The following is a 5,721-nucleotide window of genomic DNA, read 5'->3' as shown; positions in this document are numbered from 1 at the left end:
ACCCTCATCAAGCTCTCCCAAAATGTTGCCACCCTCCTCACCTACTGGACTCGGTGTCTGAGGGGCAAAGGCCATTCCTACAGCACCACCTTCCTACAGCTGTAGGTCAGCGTAGATCCAGGCTAAAGGAAGCACAACCCCCCTCCTGCCCTTCAGTGTTTGGGGCTCTCATGTTGCCACCCCATCTGCATAAAACCCATGCATGTTCTCACGCAAGAAAACCCTTCCCGTGTGTATTTTAATAGCAGCCAAGTAAAACCATGTGGCTATGCCTTCAAGCTGTTGTGCTGCTGCTTAAGGAATCTGCAAGAGAGACTGGGAACAGTTTTCCTCCCAAACCTTCCAGCCCCGTGCATGGTGAAATCCTGCTGTGAAGCTCAGCACCTCTGGATGTGCCTCAAACACCCTTCAGAGCTGACAACCATCTTCAAAGCCACCACAAGGCCTGGGTCTGCAGCAGCTGTGGATCAAAACAACAAAATTCAGCAAAACAAAACTGAGCAAAAGAGATGAAGTTTTTTAGGACACTTTTTGGTGACAAAGAATTACTCTCCCATGACTATTGCCTTCCTGATGGATGGCCCTTCCCTTCCTAGCCCCCCTGAATACACAACCACTTCCATCACCAGGACAGGCTGCAGAGTGCCCTGGTCTGCAGCTTATCAAGGACCTGTGTTCCCTCTTTGGAGCCATAAGTGTGAAACTGTCCAGCCTGCTGCCTGAGGCAGCTGTAGGAAGCCTTCAGCCTTAGCGATGGTGGCCTTGGTGGAGGAAAATGAGAGGAGATGAGAAGGTCCTGGGCAGGAAGGTCTCCTGCCACTCTACACACCCTTGCTGCAGCAGCTCTCTCTGAGCCTGTTGTCACTGGGATTTTGCCGGAGGGAGTCTCTGGAGACTGGAGCAACCCTCCCTATCCCACAGCACTGAGTCACCAGCAGGATTCCCAGCCAGGGCCTTCCAGGGGACACGAAGCTTTCCTTCCTCAGGGCTTCCAAATGTGTCAGCTTCTTGGAGACTCTCAGGCCTGGAGCTTTCCCAGGAATCTCCCAAGGAGCCTGGCTGGGCTGACTCAGCACCTTCAGATGATACTGGCAGCAGAAGGGTCTCTGCAGCTCCCCAAACACCACTTGCCCTCATTGCCACAGGCACCTGAACAGCATCGGTGCAACCACCAGTGAGGAAAGAGACAGCAAAGGCAGATCTTACCTCCAACCCATCCTAGTCCTGCAAGAATTAAATAAAAGTCATGTGCTCCATGGCTGACACTGCTTCTGGTTGTGCTGCACCCCTGGGAGATGCTCCCTGGAAGATCTACAAGGCACGGCTCCATTGGGTGTCTCTGGCCAGGTGGCACGGGGAAGATGTTCTGACCCCTCAGAGCTGCAGAGACCTGCCTGGTGCTGACCCTCTGTTCTCATGGACAAGCTGGACGGTCCCCAGGGACCCTGTGGAGAAACAGAGAAGTGGAATTGGGGATATGTCAGCAATTACTTTGCTTTCTCACTGCAAAACAGGCCAGTGAGTAACAAGAATGAGCACTTCTTGGAGGTTTGGACATAGATGATGTGAGATGGGGCAGAAAGTGAAGGGCAGGAGGACACTGAACTGGGAAATTGAGGACTTATGCTAATATTGACTGGGTGTGGAGCGTCCAAACTCGTGACCCCATGAAACTCAGGGCTGAGGGGTTTCTCTTGTGGCTGGCTGTCCAACATGCCTGGAGCTACCAGCATCAAACACAGCACTCAGAACTAGCTCCCCTGTGCCCATTTTCTCATATTTTGGCATCCACCAGAAAATTCCCCACTAGGGAACATAGTAGGGTGTTTTTTAAATCATGAAAAAGTATATTGTGGTTACAACAACCATGACTTAAGACCTCAGCTCTCCCCGCTGGGGCCCTGTGGTGAGCTGGCCCCACAGCTGCCTTGCAAAATTGTGTCACATAAAGTGAGCTCTCATGAGCAAAGAGGTGGCCTTGAGGTTCTTGTGGCCAAGTTAAACTCAGCAGCTGCCAAAGCCCTTGGCATCCACAGCTGGACCCACTACAGGTGAGCCTGCAGCAAGCCCAGAGAGCTTTTCTGGAGAACAAGCAGGCAAAGTGTGGGATGTGGCAGAAGGCACAGCACAGACACAAATGGCACCAGTCTGTCAGAAATGAGAGCAGACTTCATCTGACATTTGCATTCATTCAGCTCTCTTTTCCAGTAACTGCCCTTGGAGAGCTCCACTCACAGACCAGAGCCCTGTGGCTTTTTTCCCCTTGTCCTCTCTGCTCTGGAGTTCTGTCCCTCTCTCACCTGCTCACAACATGCAGCATCAGGCACTTTTCCCTTGCTGGAAGAGGGTCGCAGATCCAAAATAACTTTCCCCACACCTTCTGACTACAGCTCTCAACTTATCACTTAAGCCTGTCCATTCTCACAGTCCTTGCTAATTAGCCCTTAATCAGGCTAAACATCAGTTCCCATCCTCACCCCAAGACTCCATCTCCCAACTTTTCCTGCCCATTTCTCTTCCTTGTGTCCACCTTATCTGCTCAAGCTGGGAGTGTTGCAAGGGTTGCTGACAGCTGTGGCTGTGTGGGACTCACCAGCGTAGAGTTCAGGTGCTTCTTCTGCAAAAATATGGGTGAATAATTGTTTTCAAGTTACTGTCTTGTTATCACTTTACAGCAGGCAAATAAACTTCAGAGTGAAGCACAAATAGGCTTTAAAGTGTTTACAAGCTTCTGCAGGCATCCACCACTCTGGCTCCTGTATGTCACCTCCTCCTCCTGGGGACAGGACTGTAGGGAGGTTTTTCACCTGTTTGGGTGGCATTTCTCCAAGGAACAGAGCAGTTGCACTGAACTAGGGCCGTGCAAGAAAGTACTGCTGCAATAACACATTCAAAACTCCCTCTCTCTGGGACCTCCTGAGAGAATATTCCATGTTTTGCAGTGACTTGCAGGCCAGGACTAAGGAGATATCACACGTGATTGGAACCACTGGCCCTGCTGCCACCCAGGACTCCTGGCAACCCTCCCTCCCTCTAGCAGTGCAGACAGGAGCCCCAGTGCAGTATTTTATTAGTAGAAAGGAAATATGCCTCCAGAAAACTTCCAAAAAGCCTAAGGATTTAAGATGCTAGAGAAACCATAATTCATAGGCAACCAATGCTGGCAGACTGAGTGCCAGAAGTGCCATCTAAGAGGAGAGTGATGGAGCAACTGCTCCCATTCCTCATCTCCAGCACCCAGGGGCTGTTGTGTGCTCTAATTGAAAATGTGAGTGTAGAGGAGTTTACTCTGTACAACCTTCTCAAGAAAAGGCCCATTAAGTTTAATAGATCTCAAATGCTCCCAAAATCTATAAACAATGAGTCCTCGAGGAGCAGGGGGAGGAAGGGTCCTTTAAAGCATTGATCACTGGAGCTGTAAACCACAAAACACAAAATGAGTGCATTATTTAATTGCATTCAACTATTTGGTAGGAGGAGGTTTCACTGAAGAATTGTGCCCACAAACTTACCTGTTTTTCCCAGTGGTATCAGATGGTGTGAGAAAAACCTGTCTATCACTTCTGTCTCTGTTGTGTGCTTTATCAGGAGCAGCACAACCCAGTGCTGAGCTTCCCTTAGCTGCATCCCCACATCCTTGTGTCACAGCCCGAGAGCTGAATCCTCCCGGAGATGGTCCTTTGCACTCGCTGTGGATGCTGAACACCTGAGAGTCTCCCAGGAGCTCAGCAGACCTTGCTTAAAGCTCCCACAAAGTGCTAATTTTGCCAAGGTAAGGAATGATGCTGTGAGTAGCAGTGGTCAGTGATTAGCAGGTAGAAAATGCTGAGCTACCCATAGTGTGGAATCCAGACCAGCACATGATACCTGCAACTTTGACGCATCCAGGGGTTTTGCTTTCCTCCCATGGTTGCATCATAAATGAGGTTGTTACTGGCTGTGAGCTTTGCTCAAGCTGTAGCTCCCTTCAAGGACAACTGAGGAGTGGTCTGGGTTGCAGGATGGAAGAGTTAATGTAGAGCTGGCTCAAAAGAATCCTTTTCCTTGCCTCATTTGGGAAAATGAGCATTAGTTCTACTTTAAATTTCCCATTATTAAAAAAAAAATCCTCTCATTTAATTTACAGAACAACGTTCACAACTCTTCACTGGGAGAGCAAAAAATGCACAGAGAAAATTGATAGAAAATAGGCTGTGTTGCCTGTGTTATCACACGGACTGTGATCCCATGATCCCTGCTCTCCAGAGCTCTGCCAGCACATGAATATCTACTGATCAACTTCAGGGACTCACACCTTGAGCAAAGGTGCTTTTCACTATGCCTGACATGGCTGAGAGGGAGCTTTCACAGCTGGAACCAGGGAAGAGCAAACAGAAGGGCAGGAACACCATGATCTGGGAGAAGACAGCTGTCCCCAGCCTTTTATACTGGGACATTTTCGATGGCATGTGCAGCCATGCCTTTTATTGACTGGGAACCCAAAGCTAAATCAGCCCTTGGGAGTCCCTCCTGCATTATTATAGCAGTGCAGGCTACTGTTTGAAGCAGGAGATTGATGAAAAGGCTAAAATCAAAGGGTGGAAAAACGAAGAATAGTGGGAAATTGCCTTATTGAGAGATTTTAAAAGAAATAGGTGCTGAAACATGAAGCACTGTAAGGGAGCTGTCAGTGTCACCTTGGCAGAGCAGGATGGGCAGGGAGAGCTCTGCCTTGGGCAAGCCAGGTACCAGCTGCAGAGACTCTCCTCACTCTTCCCAGCACCTGGAACCATGCAGGGCTGCTGCCTCCAGCCCTGGTGCCACAGTGCTGGGCACAGAATGGATGGGAAACAAATGGCAAGATAATTTATTCTGAAAAGACCTCCCAGTCTAAATGCCCGGAGACACAACAGGGAAGAAATTCCTTGGCTGAGCTGTAATCCTGTGTATAGGATGTGGCCACACAAATGCACTCCATGTGGCAGTGCTGTTTATGAAAATGATGGATGTCGCATCCTCTCCTCTCCAACACGCCATAAACAAAGCTCAGGTGGATTTCTGTGCTGGGAAATCTGTGCCTGCTGCCCAGGCAAGAGCTGTACCTGAGCAGATGAGCTCCTGCCATCCCTCATTGTCAGATGAGAAGGAGCAGAGTTGTGGCTGAAGTGTGTTTGCAAGAGGACTTTGCAGCTTGTCCCCAAAGACCTCCCTCATGTGGCTTTGTGGCTTTTCCAGGGTGGGACATCATTGTTCCTTACAGAAAGACGCCTCCATCTCTGAATTCACATATGTACCATATATTTGCTTGGTGAGCAAAGACTTCAGCTTCCCAAGGCCACAGCTGTGTTGGACACAGGGAGCTGACAGGGAGGAGCAGAGGACTGTGTGAAATATGGCCATGGTGGGAAGCATTCTCCACCAAAGCAAGCCCAGAAAGGCTTCTCAGGCACCCAGACACTGCTGGGCACTTTCAGAGCCTGGGGACCCCATGCCAAGACCCTGCTCTGAGACCACAGCACCAACATCTTCCACAGGAGGAAAAACCTCTTGGGTTTTCACTCTCTCACTTCTTAAAATTCTATGGAAAGGGGATATCCAAAGAACTGATCATGTTCCTGTGTTATCACATATTGTGGCCAGTGTGCAGCACTACCCTTTTTTTGGCCTGTGCTGGAACTTGTGGTTCTTTCCCTTGTATTTCTTCCAAATTTGCATTCTAAAATCCCTTCACTGAAAAGACTG

At 49.4% G+C, this 5,721-nt stretch overlaps 1 long non-coding RNA gene across 2 annotated transcripts; it reads right to left on the bottom strand.

Moving 5' to 3' along the window:
• Positions 1-205: 205 nt before the first annotated feature.
• On the bottom strand, positions 206-3,916 carry LOC138105582 (uncharacterized). 2 transcript variants are annotated; one of them, XR_011148535.1, is made up of 3 exons: positions 3,513-3,916; positions 1,207-1,445; positions 206-460 (listed from the first exon to the last, which is right to left on the bottom strand). It is a non-coding gene; the product is annotated as an uncharacterized lncRNA (long non-coding RNA). The 2 variants fall into 2 exon arrangements; XR_011148536.1 differs by lacking the exon at positions 3,513-3,916 and adding an exon at positions 2,301-2,373.
• Positions 3,917-5,721: the final 1,805 nt, after the last annotated feature.

This window comes from Aphelocoma coerulescens, chromosome 2 (assembly GCF_041296385.1).
Source record: "Aphelocoma coerulescens isolate FSJ_1873_10779 chromosome 2, UR_Acoe_1.0, whole genome shotgun sequence".
Lineage (NCBI taxonomy): Eukaryota > Metazoa > Chordata > Aves > Passeriformes > Corvidae > Aphelocoma > Aphelocoma coerulescens.
This window is presented reverse-complemented; position numbering and strand designations above follow the sequence as displayed.